The 22,050-nt window shown below is 39.0% G+C and overlaps 1 pseudogene; it reads right to left on the bottom strand.

Moving 5' to 3' along the window:
* Positions 1-200: 200 nt before the first annotated feature.
* Positions 201-593, bottom strand: LOC110335110 (annotated as a pseudogene).
* Between the last annotated feature and the right edge of the window lie 21,457 nt (positions 594-22,050).

The following is a 22,050-nucleotide window of genomic DNA, read 5'->3' as shown; positions in this document are numbered from 1 at the left end:
TTTGACTGTCAATTGTGGGAGGTATTTCTATTTCCCAGTGACTTCTTTAGTTTTTTCAGTATTTTAAAATTTTCAATGTAGAATTCTTTCACTTCCTTGGTTTAGTTTATTCCAAAATATTTTATTTCTTTTTCTTTTTTTCTTTTTCTTTTTGCAGTTTCTTTGGTTTTATTGAAATACAAAACACACACACCAGCCATCTATTCATTTTCTTCACTGCATAACCTGGCATTGGGATTGGTGACTCTGATGGCCAGCTGTGCTGTTCTTTCTAAGATGGCTTCTCAGTTCTTAGAGGACACATTATGCGCAATCTCAGCACATCAGCAGCACTTCCAGATCCTTGACATTGTGGACCACAAACGTCCAGAAGCTGTTAGGCAGTGTGTGGTTGGTTTTCTTGTTGCTCCCATATCAATGTTGGGCATTAGGATCTGGCCCTTGAATCACCTTCGCACCCTGTTGTCAATTCCTCTGGGTTTCTGCCAGTTTCGCTTAATTTTCACATAGCAACCTGACTGGTGCTTGGTGAACTTCTTGGTCCTCTTTTTGATGATCTTGGGCTTCACCAAAGGCCAGAGGGCAGCAACCATGATGTTGCAAAAGAGATGGCAGCCACCTCGCAGGCAGTGCTGAAGAAGGAAGGGGAACTTTTTTTATTTCTTTCAAAGCTATTATGATTATTGTGTTAAACTTTTGACTTAGAAGAAAGATCACTAAATTTTAGTATGTTAATTTTTTTTATCCAGTTACTTTGTTGAACACTTTTTATCAGTTTGAGATGTTTTCTGGTGGACTCTATAGGTTTCTGTAAGTATAAAATCATATTATCTATAAATTGTAATTCTATAACAGCCTCTTATGCAACTTATATCCCTTTTTGTTTCTCTAATCTTATTCCTCTAGCTAATGCTTCATGTTTGATATTGCCTAGAATTGGGGAAAATGTGCACAGTTGTTTAATTCCTTGTTTTATTTGTAATACTTTCATATAAGCTTCATTATTTTGAGATATGTTCTTTAATTTCCCAATTTCTTCAAGAATTATCATAAAAGGATGGTATATTTGTTAGACTTTTCTGCATACGTTAAGAAAATCATATAATTTCTATTCTTTAGTCTACTTATATAATATACTACACTCATTAATTAGTACATGTTGAACCAACCATTCTTGAATCCAACTTCTTGAGGAATAGTGCTATTGTTACATTGTTGAATTTGAATTTCCAGTGTTTTATTTTAGACTTCCTGTATCCAATTTTCAATGAGAAGATTAGACTATAATTTCCTTTTTCTTTTTATATTCGGGTTAGTTTGTATGTCCTATCTTGGTATTTAGAGTTTAATGCTGAAGTCACCCATTTATTGAGCACAATCTGTATTTTTATATCAACAATTTTTAAAAATGAAGTTGGGTATATCAATATCCAGTGCATGTGCACTTAGAATTGTTACAGCATCTCGATGCATTATTCTCTTAATCAGTAGGAAGCAACTTAATTTGTTTTTATTATTTAAAAGAACCTTATACAATTTATTTTGATAACGTTTTTTTCTCCTTCCTGAACTTATTTCAGATCATTTTCCTCTTATACCAACCCAATTTCATTGTTCTTTCTTTCTCTAAATATCAAAAATGAAAATTAATACAAACAATCAAAATCAAGAAGACAAAACAAAGCAAACAAAAACAGCACAAAACAACAACAACAACAACAACAACAACAACTACAACAAAAAGGAGTATGTCTTATATTGGACATGTACCTGGGCATGGGGCTTGTCCTGAAGTGTGGTTTATGTACCCAATGATGTTTCATTGGAGAAAAATGATTTTCCCTTTCCTAGCAGCTATCCATAGCAAGTGGGTTCTTGCTTAGGGGTGAGACGTCATATCCATGCTCATTTCTCCATGCTTGGATTTTGTCTGGTTTGAACTTGTATCAGTCTTGTGTATGCTGTTGTGTACCTGAGAAGACCACTTATTATCAATATCACCCAGCTACAAACCCTGTGAGCTATAAGAGCAACCTACATGTAAGCCGACACTAGTGTAATAGTGGCAAAATGATATAGGCATAACCAACCACCTTTTGATTGAATTTAAAACCCACTCCATGAGATAGAACCCATGCCTGACACTACCACTGTGGACAAGTGTCTGGTACTCCATAGGTCATGGCCCTTACAGGAAAATCTAATGTTGTTGTTGTTGCTGTTGTTTTTATTATTATAAAAGGAACATAGCAATAAAGAGATTCCTAATCATATACTGCTGCAACTGTAGGTAAGTGACTTGCTCAATCCTCATCAGAGTAGTGTCTTCTTGCAGAAAATGGTAATTAGTACTGATACTCACAAACAGACAACATGCATAAATGAGAGACATTAGAAAACTCAGTCAAAAAATGTGATTGATGGCTTTGTCAAGTCACTTTTCTTAAGGCTCAGCAATTTATGGAGAAAAATGAACAGAAAGACCATGAGAGCCAGAAGTGGTGAATGACTCAACTCCAATGAAGTGTCAGTTTTATATCTCTTTTAATTTTTCTGTATATTTTATTTTTTAAATATTAGCATAACTGCATAAACTTTAAAAAATATTTACATAAATGAGAATGTCTTTCTTATCCTTTCATTGAAGACTGTATTTGTCTTTTCCAAGGTGTATTTATCCAAGGTAATAAATAGGTGGTCCCTGATTTTTAATCCAACTTTTTAGTTTACACATTTTGATTAGAAAATATAGTATATAAAATAATTCAACAAATAGATAGAAATTCTGGAAAATAAGATTATTATAAAATCAATTCCAACAACACAGAAATCTCAGCAGAAAGACACAACAATAGAATAGCTTAAATTTAAGGCAGGTTAACCAATCTTGAAGGTATGTAGATGAGTTATAACATTTAGGTGACAATAGCATAAAATAATAAATGTGCAAATCATTATTATTAACATCTATGAGACATTATTTTATGACCACAATTAAGAGTCCTTGGCATAGCAAATGTGGAAGTACATGTGTAAGGCATAGAAAATACATTTAATAAAATTTTAGAAAGAAAGCTGAGAAACATAGAGAAATAGATAAATATCTAGCTTTTAGAGGCATTTAGAATACAAAGCAGTATGACTAGAAAATATCTTCCCCGTGTGATATTATAGTTAAAACACCAGCCATATACAACAAAGAGTGCCAAAAGCTGAGAGAATGACCAACTCAAATACACAAAGGCAAACTTAGCAGAATAACAGCAGATTTCTCATCATCTTAAAAAGAGGAGAACATAGCCCTATGAGGAAAAGCAGATAGAAGAGCCAACAGCTGGGGGAGCCAACTAGGCCTGCAATATTGCCACACCACCAGGCCATGCCTGCTGGGGGCCGGGATGATCTCCGTGGCACATGTTACCAACCAAAGACCATGCAGATATCTGTGTTCTGTGCTGCAGCCAACTTTAATGTCTGTAGGCCATACTGATGCTGGGGTCATATTGATGCAAGTGGCCTTCACTGCCACCTGGGGTCATGGAGATATCCTGATCTTTGCTGCTGCATAGGTCCATGTCTGAGTCCTAGACCTTACTACAGCCTAGGTCTGGGTTGGCATCCATGGTCTGAGTTACTGCCAAAGGCCAGGCATAGTCTGTGCTATTATCTGAAGCCATGTCAGTGACTATGGGCTGTGCTACTGATGGGGACCATATTAATTTTAATGCCTTGAGCTGCCACATGAGGCCATGGTGAGATCCTGGCCTGAGCTGCCATTGAGGGCCATGTCTGGGTCCAAGGCCCTACTATTGCCAAGGTCTCTGTGGATGTCCTTGATCCATGTTTCCACCAAAGGCAATGCAGATATTTGTGGTCTGTGCTATAGCAGGAAGCCATATTGATGTGGGTGGCCTTCACTACTATTGGAGGTCATGGTGATGTCCAGGGTCTGTGGTGCATCTAAGGGTCTTATCTCTGAGGATCCTACTGCAGTGGGGGGGGGGCATGGTCATAGTCTGTGATGTCACAAGAAACTGTGTGGAGGTCAATGATCCATTGTGATTGTGGATCCTTCACCGATTATGAAGACGAAGGAAGCTGCTTTTACTATCGTATCAATGACTGTGGATTCACAGTTGAGAGGGAAGAACATGTAAGGCTTCTTCTACAACCTTACTTCTCCCAACCTCCCATCCCCTCCAAAAAAGAAGTGGCCTAGACAGGAAACCATCGAAGAAAACTGTGGAAGGAAGTGATGGAAATGCCGAAGAGTAGCTCTCCAATTGATGACATGGCTATGAGGGGGAAGGCCTAGGTTCTTTGTAAGGGTCAAGCTACTGAGAACTTTGTGGATATAATGCTCCAGTGAGTGTTTGGCTGGCATAAAGTGAACCTATTTTGTTTGTCAATTAATTTATTAACTTGTTTCTTTTGGGGTGGGTGGTCACAGTGGGGAGACTTAGAGGCAATGGGAGGGAATTGTGATCAGGGTTCATGATGTAGAGCTCCCAGAGAATTGGCGAAGGTTTTAGGTAAAGAGAAAAATAGAAGAGATGAACATTGAACAATACATTTCAAGCTTTGAATGACACTTTTTAAAAATTAATTTATTAGATATTTTCTTCATTTACATTTCAAATGCTGTCCCGAATGTCCCCTATAACCCCCCCCCCGCCCTGCTCCCCTGCCCACCCACTCCCACTTCTTGGCCCTGGCGTTCCCCTCTATGGGGCATATAAAGTTTGCAAGACCAAGGGGCNTCTCTTCCCAATGATGGCTGAGTACACCATCTTCTGCTACATATGCAGCTAGAGACACGAGCTCTGGGGGTACTGGTTAGTTCATATTGTTGTTCCACCTATAGGGTTGCAGACCCCTTAGCTCCTTGGGTACTTGCTCTAGTTCCTCCATTGGGTGCCCTGTGTTCCATCCAATAGCTGACTGTGAGCATCCACTTCTGTGTTTGTCAGGTACTGGCATAGCCTCACAAGAGGCCGCTATATCAAGGTCCCTTCAGCAGAATCATTCTGGCATGTGCAATAGTGTCTGTGTTTGGTGGCTGATGATGGGATGGATCCCCTGATGGGGTAGTCTCTGGATAGTCCATCCTTTTGTCTTAGATCTAAACTTTGTCTCTCTTACTCCTTTTATGGGTATTTTTTTCCCTATTCTAAGGAGGAATGAAGTATCCACACGTTGGTCTTCCTTCTTTTTGGTTTTCTTGTGTTTTGCAAATTGTATTCTAAGTTTCTGGGCTAATATCCACTTATCATTGAATGCATATCTAGTGACTTCTTTTGTGATTGGGTTGCCTCACTAAGGATGGTATCCTCCAGATATATCCATTTGGCCAAGAATTTCATAAATTCATTGTTTTTAATAGCTGAGTAGTACTCCATTGTGTAAATGTACCACATTTTCTGTATCCATTCCTCTGTTGAGGGACATTGCATTTCTTTCCAGCTTCTGGCTATTATAAACAAGGCTGCTATGAACATAGTGCAACATGTGTCCTTATTACCAGTTGGAAGATCTTCTGGGTATATGCCCAGAAGAGGTATTGCTGCATCTTCTGGTAGCGCTAAGTCCAATTTTCTAAGAAACTGCTATACTGATTTCCAGAGTGGTTGTTCAAGCTTGCAATCCCACCAGCAATGGAAGAGTGTTCCTCTTTCTCCACAACCTCGCCAGCATCTGCTGTCACCTGAATTTTTGATCTTAGCCACTCTGACTGGTGTGAGATGGAATCTCAGGGTTGTTTTAATTTGCATTTCCCTGATGATTAAGGATGTTGAACATTTTTTCAGGTGTTTCTCAGCCATTTGGTATTCCTCATTGAAAATTCTTTGTTTAGCTCTGTACCCCATTTTTTAATGGGGTTATTTGAATTTCTGGAGTCCAGCTTCTTGAGCTCTTTGTATATATTGGATATTAGTCCTCTATAAGATTTAGGATTGGTAGAAATCCTTTCAAAATCTGTTGGTGGCCTTTTTGTCTATGACAACACTTTCTAATCCAGTTCATTATATTCAGAAAACTGCTTTTGTAAGTGACAAAAGAAAAATATTCTATGATGAACAGAAATCCAAAGAACTCTTGACCACCAAGATCTACATCTACAGAAGATGGCAAAGCTAATCTTCAAAGTTGAAAAGAAAGATAAACACACTGATAAATTCACAGGAAAGAATAAATTGCATGATATTAATAGATGAGCAAGAAAGGATTAGTAAAAGAAAGTGTTGAAAAAGTATTAATACTTATCTTTCAGTAATAAATATGAACATTAGTACCTTTAATTTATGTATTAGTATTTTTTGAATTGATTCTGGGGTTTATTTTTATACTTTGATTTTGTGGAACATTTTTATAATAATTCCCTTGAATTCCCTGTCTAAAAGAGAATACATGAAATATAACTAAGAATAAGAGTAGAGAAAATAAATGAGTGAAAGTAGATTGTGTAGAAAGGGACTTTGTGATATTGTTAAGATACAGAGTTTTTATGTTATTAAAGCTGCAGAAAATAAGTAGAATGTAGAAAACTAAGAAATATATAAAATAGGTGATGGGAAGAGAGAAAAAGGAAATATAAAATAGAAATGAGATAGTGTTTTACATAACAAAAACATAGTAAATATGTAAAGAGAATAGTAAAGAGAAGACAGTCTAGATACACAATCATAAATCTAATGTGACAATATGTAAATTGAAATAAAATATGTAAATATTAATGTATTAATCAACATAAACTAATAAAAAGCAAAGTGAGATAAAAATAAAATGAAATATTATACTATCAGACAGTATTTTTTTATTTCCACCAGAGATCAATATCCTTTCTCTCCATAAGCAGCTTTATTAATTAAACTTGCTGATGTGAAAACCTGTGTTCCCAGGTCAAACCTTCTAACTAGCTAGATCATTATGAAATATAGACTTCAGCTATGTTGCCTGGGGTACCCAATTTCTGTTCAGGCATCACTCATCAAATGTTACTGCCTCCACCAGGCTCCTATCTTCTGCATGTGTTGAACATCCCACTATCTTCTCATGGATTTCAAAGCCGTAGCTTCAGGTTTGGTCATGTCTATACCTGTGTTTTCCTTTACAGCTGGGCATTTGTTGCCTTAACAAGCTTTAGACTGCCTTTTACCCAGCATCCACAGTCTTAGCTTGAATATGTATCCTCTGAGTTTCAGCTCACATGGGTTCCCTGGCTCATGCAATCTTAGTGAGTAGAAAAAGGCTCTCTGCGTTTTATTTGTGGAGCTCCAGTGCCATAATGGGTTAGCACATTGTGCAGATAGGAAGTTTAGTGGCAAGATTTCTCCTATCCAGTTTGGCATGATCATTAGTGTCATCCTTGTTCAGCTCACATTTGGGTAGTCATGTTGGTGAGACTTTGTAGGTACAGTTTCTGATATTGATAGGAGACAAAGGCCTTCAGTCCTACACAAAGAACCATAGTTAACTGGGAGAAGAGGCAGTTTCCCCCTGGGAAGGCCCCACCAAATGACTATCCAGCACCAAATATTTAGCTGTGAAAACATACACACGAGTAACATTATATGAAGTAAACAGATTATATTTAAGAATGCATGCATCTGGAAGCAATTAGTGAGAAAAGGGACCATGAAATCGAACCAGTGTATATAGGAGAACTTAGAGGGAGGAAGGGGGAGGGAGAAATATCGTAATTAGATAGCAATCTCAATAAAAACAAATAAAATGAACTTTAATTAATATAGTTTTCTACTCCTTCTGTAAAAGCAGCTCAATTTTAGTTTCTCTCAGATTCTGTGTTTTAGGAAATGGTTATGTAAAGTAATTTAATAGTAACTTGTCTTGTTTCAGTGAACTGCTGCCTTAAAGAAATTTAAGGAATAATTTTGTATTTTGTCTTACACTTCAAAGGTATACAGTCAATTGTGACAGGGAAAGTATGACGTCAGGAGCAGGACACAATAGTTTGCATCATGTGCATAATCATGGAGCAGAGAGTGATGAACACTAGCGCAAAGCCAGCTTTCTCCTTTTTTATGCAGTTGGGAACTCCAAACCAGTGAACTGATTTGCCACATTTAGGACGGTTTTCCACTTCAATAAATCTAATATGAGTTGACAATCAAGCCATCACAAATCCACTTTTTAACTTCTTACCCAAACTGATCACTATCAGCTAGAATCTTCCACCCCGTGTCTCTGTAGACTTATGACTAGATCATCATACAAATACATTCATTAAAATGTCAAGAGTTGGGGCTGGTGAGATGGCTCAGTGGGTAAGAGCACCCGACTGCTCTTCCAAAGATCATGAGTTCAAATCCCAGCAACCACATGGTGGCTCATAACCATCCATAACAAGATCTGACGCCCTCTTCTGGAGTGTCTGAAGACAGCTACAGTGTACTTATATATAATAAATAAATAAAAATGAGCAAGAATTTAAAAAAAAAATTAAAAAAAAAGATGTATTAAAAAAAATGTCAAGAGTTTCCAATTGACTTTAACAATTCAACACTCTTTTTAAAATCTAAAGTTTCCATCTGAAACTCAAGATAATATCTTAACTGTGGAATCCTATAAAATTAAAAAATATCTATAATACATAATGACATGGAATAAACATTTCTATTTCAAAAGGTAAAAGGGCAACATACCAAGGAATAGTTAGACCAGATTAAGACCAAATATCCAGTGGAGCAAACACTAATGATTTTCAGCTTTATGTTTGGCATCTGGGGCTCACTATGGAAACATCTGGGTTTCACAGGGCTTGGTTAGCCTTGCTTCTGAATTTCTGTTGCCTAGAGATGGATCTTCTCTGTGTGTGAATCTTTTCTTTACAGAAATCCTGTGGGTATAAAATTTCCAACATCCCTGAGTTTCCATTTCAATTTAGACTTCACCTTTACAAGTTCATAATGTGGTCACTTCAAGGAGTGAAGGCCACTCATGAAGAAGCTATAAACCTTCCAGATATTATCTGGCTTCAGTGACTCTCTGGGATTGTAGAATATACCTCCATAGTCCCTCGTTCTTGCAACTTTTCATGCTTCCAAGTCTTGCTGCCAGCTAGTTATGAAATCTTATCCAATTGGACCATACTTTTAACAGCCTCTGCGTGTTAACTCCATGAAGACTCTTTCCTAGGCAATTGCTTTAAAGAGGACAAAATCCTTTCAGTGGAATTTTAATTGAGGCTTTCGTCTTTCAAATTAATTTGAATATTCATGAGTATAAGTCATTGGGGCATGGAGCCTTCTTCTTCAGACTTATTTATTATTGCCCTAGTGTAGAGCAAAACATATAATTTTTACAATTACAACTTCTATTCAACAGGAGCCCTGGCTACTACTTTAAGCTTTTTTGATCATTTTCCTTAAAAAAAAAAACTCGACAATATAATAGAGTATATATTAATAATATATTATGCATTATTTTCTGGCTTAATAATTGCTTTTTTCAATGCAGACATTTTAGTTATGAGAAATTACAACACCGCAGCTTTAAGACTATCTAGCCTTGAAATTTCCTCTATCAATCACAAGAAAAAAAGAGTGTGGGTTGGTGGCACTGGTAATTTTGCAACTTATAACCATGTTATCCAAAAATTGTTTTTATTAGTTTCTTGAGGTGAATTAATGAATATCAGCTCTGAGCATCTTCTAATATTTGTTCTCTCACACAGCAAGTATGCTCATAATTACATAGTAGAAATAAATTTTATCAAAAAGGTAGGATTGTGTTGGAGACCAGGCTGAGAAAAACCAGGCCTTTTTACAGCCTGCATCTGAGAGCCATATAGTTCTTTGTTGAGAGCCAAGTTGGCCCCTCCTTCCCAGGGCTGTTCAACACCCTCCCTGTCAAGACTGCTCTATCTCCCTCCTCCCAAGGCTACTGTCCTAAGCTGACACCTGGTGATGCCAAGACTCTGAGAAAAATCACAAGAAGTTTCAAGTCTGCAGTCAGCATCCCCCCATTTGTCCTTTGCTCTGTTTCTTGTGATTGTTTCTCACCCCCCCATCCCCCTCACAGTGTTTATAACCAAATGTTCAAGCCGGCAATAAACAAAGCCTTGACAACTCTTTGCTTGGCTTCCCTCTTCTTTCCCACCCATTTCTTACTTTTAGGCTTGGTCCCCCTCGACCCCACAAAATAGCTTGTCCCGTGGGCCGGGAAAGGATTGAGTCTTGATGAGAACATTACAAGCTAAATGATGAACATAAATAAAGAACAATTATTCTTATGTGATGTCAGTTTTAGGAACTGCGTCAATTCATTTAGCCTTTCATAGAAACAACAAAATTGGGTGGATTAAGCAATGGACATTTATTCTTCAAAGTTCTCAAGGTTTTGAAGCACAAGACTTGAAGTGTTGAATGATGTAGTTTTGGCTGAGAGGTTTCCGAATTGCAGAAGCTGCCCTGCTGTTGTGTGTCAGTATGTGATAGAAGAAGATCATTCTTTGCCTTGGTTTTATAAGGTGACATTCCTACTATGTTAGGGTTTCATGAATTTGTTTTTACTTAGTCGTCTCCTAGTATATTGATCTTTGGGTCAGTATAATTGAGAGTTAGGGATTCGACATAAGAATTTAGAGGGGCATGATTTAATCCATAGCATGAACCCATATGGGTTGAAAAACAGATGTTATAAAATGATCTACATAAAATTAGGGCAGAAGGTGGATATTTCATTTTGAGATGTGAGATATGATTGCGCTAGGTGTACCACAAATGTCACAGGACATTTTAAATACATTTTACTTAATTCTCACAACAGCTGTTACAACATACTCATCATGGTGGAAAACTGATTCTCTACATTGGATTCTAATATTTCTTTACTAGAATCAATTCTACTTGTAAAAATAATTGATTCATACAAAGGGTGTTTTTTTCTTTTAAAATCTTCTTATTTTAAGCATGCCTGCATACTCACTGAGTGAAACTCAGAGTTAGTGGCTTAACTGTAGTACTTTGAGATGTATGTGTTCTGACAGTACTTAAATCTAAAGTGCACAAACATGACTTTCTACAATAGCTATTTTAATAAGTATGGTCTCTGTTTTCTGGTGTGTGATCAGACTCAATCTGTGATCATAATGATTCAGGATCTGAGTAGACTTCTTAAATGAAGATATATCTAAATAGATGGTCATCTTAATGATATTTGTATAAACACAAGGCTTAATAATACAATTCAGGGTTCTATTTCTAGACACTGCTTGAAGTTTATATGGTTCTTTTTTAGAAATATAGAGCATTATGTCTCCCAGATAGTTCTCTCTCCACCTCTCTCTCTCTCTCTCTCTCTCTCTCTCTCTCTCTCTCTCTCTCTCTCTCTCTCTCTCTCTCTCATTGTAAATAGGTTCTTCTATCATACAATACAACCGAACCAAACTTTCCTTTCTTCCTCTACTCCTAGCTTACCCCCATGTTCTCTATCTCCCAGATCACCCCTGTTTTATTTTCAGAAAAGATCAGGATTCTAAAAGATGACAGCCAAATGGGATAAAACAAGATACAGTAAGACGAGGCAGAAGCCCTCATATCCATAGTTGTTGATAGCTTAAGACACTATGAACACTTCCAATTTTATAATTTGAATAGCTAGTTTTAACTATATACTTGTTAGGCAAACACTTTCTGGTAATGTTCTTTGTGAGCCTTACAAAAGTATTTATTTCTTTGTAGTACATTTTCACAAATACTCTTTAACCCAAGATCCTTGACACAATTTAAAGAATTCAAATGTGTTTCTAGTATAGGTAAATATGCTTCTTAAGTAACTTTTCTAGATTTCTCCACGTTCTCAAGGAAGATGTTTTGTTTAATTTTGCCATAGGACATCAAATTAGAGTACAGGACGTTCTGAGGAAAATCCCAGCCTTAGTGTAAATTAGAAGACTTCAAAACAGACCTTTCTCTGACCAGACTCAGCCCTGTCTCAAAGGACCAGGCTTCATAAACAGTGGAATGGCTACATTTCCACATCTGGGCAACGCGTTGCACAGTTCACGCTAAATCCTCCTGCCATGCTGCTGCTTTCTTTGACTTTTGTTCCCTTGTAGAAAGCAACACAAATGATTCTTGGCCTAATTATGTAACTAGGTTTAATGATTCAATGGATACCTTTGGGGCTGTTTCCATTCTTGCCAATGTTTGTACAAACACATAAAAGTAGGGCAGGAGATGGATATTTCATTTTGAGGTGTGGTGTAGGCCTCGGTTGATCAGAGACCACAGCCCCCTAAGAATCTTTCATTTCTTTCAGGGTAGTGGGATGCTGAGCTTGTTTTGTTGGCATAGACTAAAAAGTTTCCCCTGAGCAGAAAGTACATGCCATTCTCATCCTCCTCTGCCCAGAAACCAGTCTAATGACTAGGTCAGAGTGCATTCTGGGTAAATGTAGCAACTCAGGTGAAAGAACTCTTCCTTCCACACAGTACATTCTTCAAATGGAATGTACTGCCACATTAATGGATTAATTATGAAAGCGTGCATTCTCTATTCTCTTTATTTACTTCTGTATTTATTCTCATCTTTATTCCTTTCCTAAGTCTTTGTCCTAGTCTTTCTAAAATTTCCTATGTTGGTATAGGTGAGTCAGATTGGAATTGAATTTTGACAGAGATGCCAGAAACAGACTCTGGAGAAAAGTAGAGTTTTCAACAAATGGTCTTTGGAAAATTGAATGTCCACATGCATAAAGATGCACATTTGCTGTGTATTCACATTTGTGTTTGTATTTGGTATGTTGCATGTATATCTATTTGTGTGAATTTCTGTGTATGTGTGTGCATGTGTGTGTGTGTGTTGCATGGAGTACATGTTTTTCTGTGTGAGTGTTTGCATATATTTATACAAGAAAATGTATATATCTGAGTGTATATGTCTAGATACATATGTGTTAATGTATATGTGCATATTAACATGTGGAAATGTGTTTGTATATGTGTTTGTATGCATGCATCTCTCTCTCTCTCTATATATATATATATATCTTCAGACGTGTGTCTGAGAGTATGAGAGTAATGAGAGGTGACAACTTTTGCTTTGCTTTTTTTAACGTCTTCTTTTTCTTACCACTAGAGAGTTTGTCACAGTCTGAAGCTGACTATTGCTGATAAGGAAGCTTGTGTGGTACTTTTCTATTGGTCTGTTCTCAGACTCCATGGTAGAGACAGTGGAGATAACCCTGCTCATTAACATAGACTATCTATCGAGACAGACATCTCTTTCACTACGTAACAAGGAAAGCCTTCTTATGCAATTAACAGGAAAAAGACTTTCTTAGGAATTGGCTATTAATGTTAATAATTTGAAGGCACATATTAACACACTTTTTGGCTCCCATAACTGTTCAGGGAGCAGACTGAAGGAGGGCCACCACCCAGGTCCCTGTTTGGTAGATGTCATTAGTATTGGGCAGCAGAGCATGACAAGCAATTAGGTCTTGGAAGTTGCTGAGACAACAAAGCAAGTCACTCAGGATGTTTGGATATTGGCCACAGAAAACACGGCCACTACAGTGTTCAAAAGAGATTTCATAGAGACAAGTGATTGGGAAAAAACCCACACACATGTTCATCTTGTCTCTTTTCACACCACATCCTGTACCTCATTGCCTCAGTGCCAAGTAGTGCCAGCAATATGTTCAGTATTTGTGTCGTCATTTCTCCCCCACCTCTCTTGATTCTTTTAACAGATGTTTCCTAAGTACTCATAATAAAAGCACTTCACGGAGAACCAGGGAAATAGAAATATAAAAGATAATTACTAGACGTGGGCTTTACATCGGAATGCTGGTTGTGGTTAGGACTAAGACAGCAAGCTATGGAAGGCTTTGGATATTTAATAGTTCATAAACTAAAGATACAATCTAGCTACATTGTTTGTTGAAGATTTTAAAGATAAACAAAATATAAGTAGATTCTTAATGACAACAACAAGGCATATATCTGTGTCACGGGTGCCAGCTCACATAGATACTTAGTGAGTATATCTGAGACTATTGAGAACAAAATACTAGCGTGTAGAGACTTAACAGTAAATCAGTCATCTTTTGATTCATCCTAATAATAAAGAACATCATCAATTTTCAATGTGGTGAGTTTCTCTCATGAAAAACATGTTTTTTATATTTTTAACTTTGTATATATGTGTGAGCTTGTGTGTGAGTAAGTGCCCATGTGGGTATAGGTGCCCTAGAGTTCAGAAGAGGGCATCATTACCTAGTAAATGTACAAGATATATGAGGCATATGCTCACCATTTGTAATCATATGGAATCTTTTAGGCAAAGTTCATTAATNAAGTGATTAATCTAGTCAGATATTGTTAAGAGCAAAGATGCATTTGGTCTCTCTCTTTCCCCCTCTCCCTCTCTTTCTCTGTGCAGTTAATATCCTCGATCTCCTTTGATTGATATCTACATTATTATTTCAGACATTTCTCCCAGTTAACCCATTGCTTCAGCGAGCCTGACTGATCCCGGAATCCTCCTGTTGATGCACACCCAGTGCGGGACTGTGGAAGGCAGCCTGTTTTGGTTGAGCGAGGCTTGCGCTGGAGACCCAGTAGAAAACTCTACAAGGAAAAGAACAGTGAGCCACGTTCCCAGAGATAGGTGTCTGACACCACAGAGCCCCCAACTCCATAATTCTGTGACTATCAGTCACCCAGACAAAGCCCCAAGCTCCCGGCATTCTGGCTAGAGGCCACCTCCCACAGTTAACTGACAATAGCTAGGTATGCTCCTCCCCACAGTTACCTGGCAACAACAAGGTAGCCCACTATAAAAGGGGCTGCTTAGCCCCACCTCTCTCTCTTAAGCTCTCACCTTTCTTAATTTCATCTCTAGCTCTCCTTTCCCCCCTCCCTGACCCTCTCTTTTATCTTCTCTCTTTCTCTTTGCCCTTCTACAATAAAGGTCTAAAACCACAGACCATCTCTGTGCGTCAAGGCTCACTTTACTTAAACGATGGGATAGGCTCTCCCCTAAAGAGCCTTGTCTAACCCGTGGAAGGCCTTCCTGCGCTCCAGTTACAGACTGGACCAAAGACTCTCACCTGTGTGGGAACTACCCAGAGCCCCCTCTCTCCCTGCCCTCTCCTCTCTTTGGCCCTGAGGCTGGCAGAGCCACCACAGGGCCCCCATTTGGTTCTCAGCTCTTCTGCCATGTTCAGAGTCATCTGGGATGCTTGAGACTGAGAACCTGTTATCTCTGGCCTCTGTGAGGCCCAGAGACGTTGGATGGTCCCTTGTCCACCTCTCCTGTGGGCTGGGGTCCACGGCTTCCCACAGTCAGACACCCACCGGGGCCATGTGGAAAGTGTACGGGAGTCCTCCACAGCACTGCCTGCCCACAGCACTAGAACTCTGGCAGGCTCTGAAGGGACACGGTTTTCTTCCACTTCCTTTGTTCCCCAATGCCTGTTGCCCTACAATCCAGGACTTTAGTTATAGAGTATACCGCCAAGCTTGGCATTTAGGTAGATGCTGGGTATCTGAACTGAGGTCATCATGGTTACATGACAGCAGGGAGCTCACTTTGCTGACTAAGTAAGCTATCTCCTTAGCATGCTCTTAACCTCCTTATTTTGTGTACAAGTAGACATTAGCAACTCATGCCTATTTTAGATTTTAGTTCTTCTATGCATGAAGTGGTGCCTAACTTCAGGCTTACCTTGTTTTTCCCTGATAACTGGTAATATTGAGTATATTTTCATTCACTTCACTATTCCTAGACAAAGTCTTTAATATCTTTTTTTTTCTGTTAACATTTTTATCTGTTAACAATTTCATACATGTGTACAAATAATTTGATCACTTTCACTTCCAATTACCTTCTCTTCATTCCCATAGATGCATTTCTTCTTCCTAAACAGTCCTCTCCCAATTAAAACAACAGCAAAACAACAAAACAACCAAAACAACAACACTGAGTTTAGCTAGGATTGCCTGCAGGATCAAGGGTTGGGTTACTCAATAGAGCATGGGTAACTTATCAGTGGCTATACTGAGGAAGAAAATGGTACCAACACCCACAGCAACCAGTAAAAACCAATAGTCCTTCTGGGTGGGTGAGCACATAGGATCCTTTAGCTATAAAGATTTTGAGGATAATACCTTTGAGCCAATAGATAAGCTCATCATCCCACATCCCCCTCTTTCAGTGTGCATGTACACAAGAATATAAGAAAGAATTGTAAGCCACTGCCGACAAACTTCAGAACCCCACTTTGATTTATTCTGCATATCCCTTGTCTGTTTTTTAAATGCATTCGGGATCCCTTGAAAATCTAAAGGAGAATTGGGAATGCAGTTTATCTGATAGAGTGCTTGCTTCACATGCAAGAAGTCTTGGGGTTTGATCACTAGTCCCTTATAAAAATGGGTATAAAATCTTTTATACAAAGCTCAAAGTTCATCCTCTATTACAGTTTGAAGCCAGCATGGGATACAGGACTGCCTACCTCAAAACTGAACAAATCAATAACAAACGGAACAAATCAATAACAAACAAATCAATAACAAAAACAGTTACAACTTCATTTTTTTCAATAAGTTGGAGAGGGTACGGAGAAAGAGGAACACTCCTCTATTGCTGGTGGTATTGCAAACTGGTACAACCACTCTGGAAATCAATCTGGTGGTTCCTCAGAAAATTGGAAATAGATCTACCCGAAGACCCATTTATACCACTGTTGGGAATATCCCCAAAAGATGCCCCACCATGCCACAGGGGCACATGTTCCACTATGTTCATAGCGGTCTTATTTGTGATAACCAGAAGCTGGAAACAACCTAGATGTCCAATGACAGAAGAATGGATACAGAAAATGTGGTTCATTTACACAATGGAATACTACTCAGCTATTAAGAACAAGGACATCTTGAGTTCTGTAGGCAAATGGATGGAACTAGAAAATATCATCCTGAGTGAGGTAAATCAGACCAAAATGCCATGCATGGTATGTACTCACTAATAAGTGGACATTAGACAAAAACAAACAAACAAAAATAAAAACAAACAAACAAAAAACCAAAACATACAGAATACTCAAGATACAGTCTACAGAACTCAAAAAGCTCAACAAGCTGAAGTGCCCAAGTGAGGATGCCTCAGTCATACTTGGGAGAGAGAAGAAAGCAATCACAGTGGGGAGAAAGGGAGGGACCTGGGATGGAATGTGAATGGGGGAGGGGAGTTGGGGGGGAAGAGGGGAACCTGATCTGGTATTGAGTGAGGAAGAAGGACTGAAGCCCTGAGGGCCAGCAGAAAGAATATAAACAGGCAACCTCAGGAAATAGGAGGTTGGGGGGAACCCCAAAATGCACCAGAGACCTGGGAGGTGAGAGACTCCTAGGACTCAATGGGAGGGACCTTAGACGAAATGCCGGACAGTAGGGAGAGGAAACTTAAAGAACCCACTTCCAGCAGGAAGACAGGATATCAAGTGAGGGATTGGGTTCCCATCCCACAGTCATATTTCTGACCATGGTTCCTGTATGAAAGAATTACAGGGATGGAAATGGAGAGGTGCCCAAGGAAAAGAAGGTCCAGCAACAGGGCCAAAGTGGGATCTAGCTCAAGGGGAGGTCTCATGGCCTGACACTAATACTGAGGCTATGGAGTGCTCACAAAAATGTATCTATCATGACTGCCCTCTGAAAGACTCAACAAGCAGCTGAAAGAGTCAGATGCAGATATTTGTACCTAACCAATGGACAGAAGCAGCTGACCCCTGTTGTTGAATTAGGTAAGACTGAAAGAAGCTGAGGAGAAGGGTGATCCTGCAAGAGGATCAGCAGTCTCAGTTAATTTGGATCTCTGAGATATCTCAACACTGGCAGACAGCATACACCAGCTGATATGAGGCCCCCAACACACATACAGTAGAGAACTTCTAGGTCTGTGTTCATTCAGAGATGATGCATCTAACCCTCAAGAGTCTGGAAGTCCCAGGGAGTTTAGAGGTCAGGTTGGGTGGGGAGTGGGGAGCATCCACCTGGAGACCCCACCTGGAGACCGGATGGGGTGGGACTGAGGTGTGGGATGTGGAGCAGTCAGAGGGTGGATAGGGGATGGAATATGGAATGTAAAAAATAAATTAAAAATAAAAGAAGAGCAAAAATAATTTTCAAATACAGACTTTACAAAACACTGTACCAACTGTTTGATTTGATGTTTCAACAACATTCAAAACCATCTTTGGCATGCTAACATTATGGTTATAATCACAATTCTAGAAACTATTTATAGAAACCATTCTATAAAGCTCAGAAGTTTATTTAATTCTAATTCATACTGGTATTTGCTACTAAGTACAAGAGTAAAAAGCTACATGCCCACTATTTCCTACCTTATCACAGCTTTATATAAAGAACATGTTTTAGAAGTGTTTGCTATCATCTTAATACTGCAAAAGGTGTACATGTGCATGCATATATGCATCTGTGCATGTGTGCATGCATGTGTATGTGCATGCATGTTTGTGTGTGCACACCTACACATCTGTGCAGTTGCAAGTGTGTGTGCATGTACACATGTGTGAATGTGGTGTATGTGTGTGTGTATTTGCATGTGTGTACATGTGTGTCTGTTATCCTGAACTTTGTTCTTCCTTTTAAGCCCATCACCACATTTTACCATTAAGTGGAAACTACTCCATGGTCATGACAAAGGAAGGGAGATAAATACACCACAATTTAAGTTGGCAGATTCAGAGAATCTGGTGGAAGAGTGGATTAAACATGTTCAGGCTTTCTCTGTCTTTTCTTTTCTCCTTCCTCCCTTGACCATTCCTCCCTCCTTTATCCCTGTCTTCCTTCATTCTTCCTTAATGGTTCCTTTCTCCTTCCCTCTCATCCACTTCTTTAATTCTTATTGAATACCTGCACCATTTTAACTGCAATATTTGGGGCCAACAACTCTCATTTTTACCTATAAGTGGTGTGAGCTCCTGCCCTTTCGGGTTGTTCTCAGGGACATCTGGTAAGTCAGGGAACAACCGGTGCTTGTGCTCTCTGCTTAACTTTCTTTTAAAGTACAGAAATTCACAACAACCCTTATCCACAGAATTTTCATTTATCTTAAATATTTAAAGCTTAATAAGAGCTTGATACATGTTTGACTTGGCATTTGGGTTGGTAACTCCAACAAGAAAATGCCACTATCTGGGACAGAGTAAAAAAATAATCATTCCTCCTTTCCCACATTTGGGTCCCAGTAGCAAGATAATAAAAACGATGTTACAAGAATAATCCAATTTTTATGTCCTAGCATAGGGGAATGCCAGGGCCAGGAAGCAGGAGTGGGTGGGTTGGGGAGCAGGAGGATGGGGAGAGTGGATAGGGGATTTTCACAGGGGAAACTAGGAAAGAGGATAACATTTGAAATGTAAANAAAGAAAATATCTAAAAAAAAAAAAAAAAAAAGAACAACCCATGTGAGTAAGTAAGCAAAGAACAGGAACAAAGAGGTGTGACATCTTCCCCCCCCCCCCCATGTTGTTTTCATTTTGCTCAGCATTACAGTGGTGAATATAAAGAGTGTTTATTTCTTAAGTTTAAAACACATCTGTAGTTTTACTTGAATTTTTTTGGAGATTTCATGAACAACTAGCTGTATTTATATAATTTCCACCCCTTACTGTCCCTCCTCCAATTTCTCTGGTGTTCTCCCTACAATCCTTTCAATTTTATAACATATTCTTTAAAAACATTATTGTTACCACACCACACCACACACACACACACACACACACACACACGTGTGTGTGTGTGTACATACAATTTTCTGAGTTCATCGATTATTACTTGTATATTTAAGGCTGAACTCCTGGGATTACATAACCCACTACAGGGCTTGTCCCTGGAAAAGAGAGATTCTCCCTCTGTGAGCTGTCATCAATCGCCTGTAGCTTTTGATCCAGAAGGGGCTTTGTGAGATTTTCTCCATTCACAATGCTATGTCAGCTGGTGTTGTCATCATGTTAGTCTTGTTTACAGAGTTCTACTGTTGTGATTTCCTTTTTCCCTATTAGATATTTTCTTTATTTGCATTTCAAATGTTATCCCCTTTCCTGGTTTCCCCTCCAAAAAACCCCTATTCCTTCCCCACCTCCCCCTGCTCACTAACCCACCCACTCCTGCTTCCTTGCCCTAGAACTCCCCTATACTAGGGCATAGAACCTTCACAGGACCAAGGGCCTTTCCTCCCATTGATGACCAACTAGGCCATCCTCTGCTACATGTGTAGCTAGAACCATGAGTCCTACCACCTGTTTTCTTGGGTTGGTGGTTTAGTCCCAGGGAGTTCTGGGTGTACTGGCCAGTTCATATTATTGTTCCTCCTATGGGGCTGCAAACCCCTTCAGTTCCTTGGGTACTTTCTCTAGCTCCTTCATTAGGACCATGTACTCCATCCAATGGATGACTGTGAGTATCCACTTCTATATTTGCCAGGCACTGGCAGAGCCTCTCAGGAGACAGCTGTATCAGGATCCTGTCAGCAAAATCTTGTTGGCATCTGCCTAGTGTCTGGGTTTGGTGGTTGTTTATGGGATGGATCCCCAGGTGGGGCAGTCTCTACATGCTATTCCTTCAGCCTCTGTTCTAAACTTTGTAATTCCTTGAGTGGGTATTTTGTTCCTCTTTCTAAGAAGGATTAAAGTATCCCCACTTTGGTCTTCCTTCTTCTTGAGTTTCATGTGTTTTGTGAATTGTATGTTGGTTATTCTGAGAGCTTCTGGGTTAATGTCCACTTATCAGTGAGTGCATATCATGTGTGTTCTTTTGTGATTGGGTTACCTCACTCGGGATGATTTCCTAGGTATAGCTTCCATATCATACACAGGAGACACTAGACATGGCAGATATCTTGATCTTCTGGCCATTATAAGTTTTCTGGTCCACATTATTCAGATTCTCTGAGCTTTAGCTATAGGGCTTGTGTTGTAACTATTGGGATTGGGCACCCCTTGGACAGTTGTTCTCCTAATTTTGGCCCTTATGGATTTTTGCTATGGTTTCCATCATCTACAAAAAGAAGCTCTTATTTTTTGAATGAGGATCGATAGCTCCACTTATCTATGGGCAGAAGAATACATATTAAAATACAGTTAAGAATTATAGTGGTTTTGAAATTCACTTTTGTGCCTTCTTATAATCTGTGGAACACAGATTTTTAAATGGATATTAAAAGATCAAGAGTAACAAAGCAATAGCATACTACCAACAAAATCCATTTTTTAAAAATTATATCTTCAGGTCAGGTGGTGGTGGCACACACCTTTAATCCCAGCACTTGGGAGGCAGAGGCAGGCGGATTTCTGAGTTTGAGGTCAGCCTGGTCTACAGAGTGAGTCCCAGGACAGCTAGGGCTACACAGAGAAACTCTGTTTCGAAAAAAAAAAAAATTCAGGTGGGGGACAACTTGCAAATGAATCCTATTTTCATCCCAGCATGTGAATGTTGCTCTGGAAATATCCTCTTCTTAGGAATCCAGACATTCAGAGATTCATGTGTTAACCTGATAACTCATCAGGCGCAGTTTTCTGCCAGAAGAGGCTGCCAAGATACTGGAAGCCATCAGGACTATCTGACTCATAAAATAGCATCTCTTGATATTCTAGAGTGGAAGGATTTAATGGAGTTCTGATGAGAAAAGTCTGTAACCAGAATACCTCATCACATCTGAGGAGGCATTTTAAAATGAAGGTTCAAGGAGTCTTTGTAAAAGAACCTGATGCATTTGACTTTGAAACTAGAAACAGAGACAGGTACACTTGTAGGAATCATGATGCAGCTTTGATAACCAGTATAACTCTTGACTCAATTTTAATATTTATGCCTACAGATAAGTGGGACTCTCATTCCTCATCATAGAAGCTTCATTTCCCTGTACCCATTCAGTGGAGGAGAAGAGAGTAATAAAAGTTGTTGGTTTCGCCAGCTATTGGATGGAACACAGGGTCCCCAATGGAGGAGCTAGAGAAAGTATCCAAGGACCTGAAGGGGGCTGCAACCCTGTAGGT

This window comes from Mus pahari, chromosome 17, assembly GCF_900095145.1.
Source record: "Mus pahari chromosome 17, PAHARI_EIJ_v1.1, whole genome shotgun sequence".
NCBI classification, from domain to species: domain Eukaryota; kingdom Metazoa; phylum Chordata; class Mammalia; order Rodentia; family Muridae; genus Mus; species Mus pahari.
This window is presented reverse-complemented; position numbering and strand designations above follow the sequence as displayed.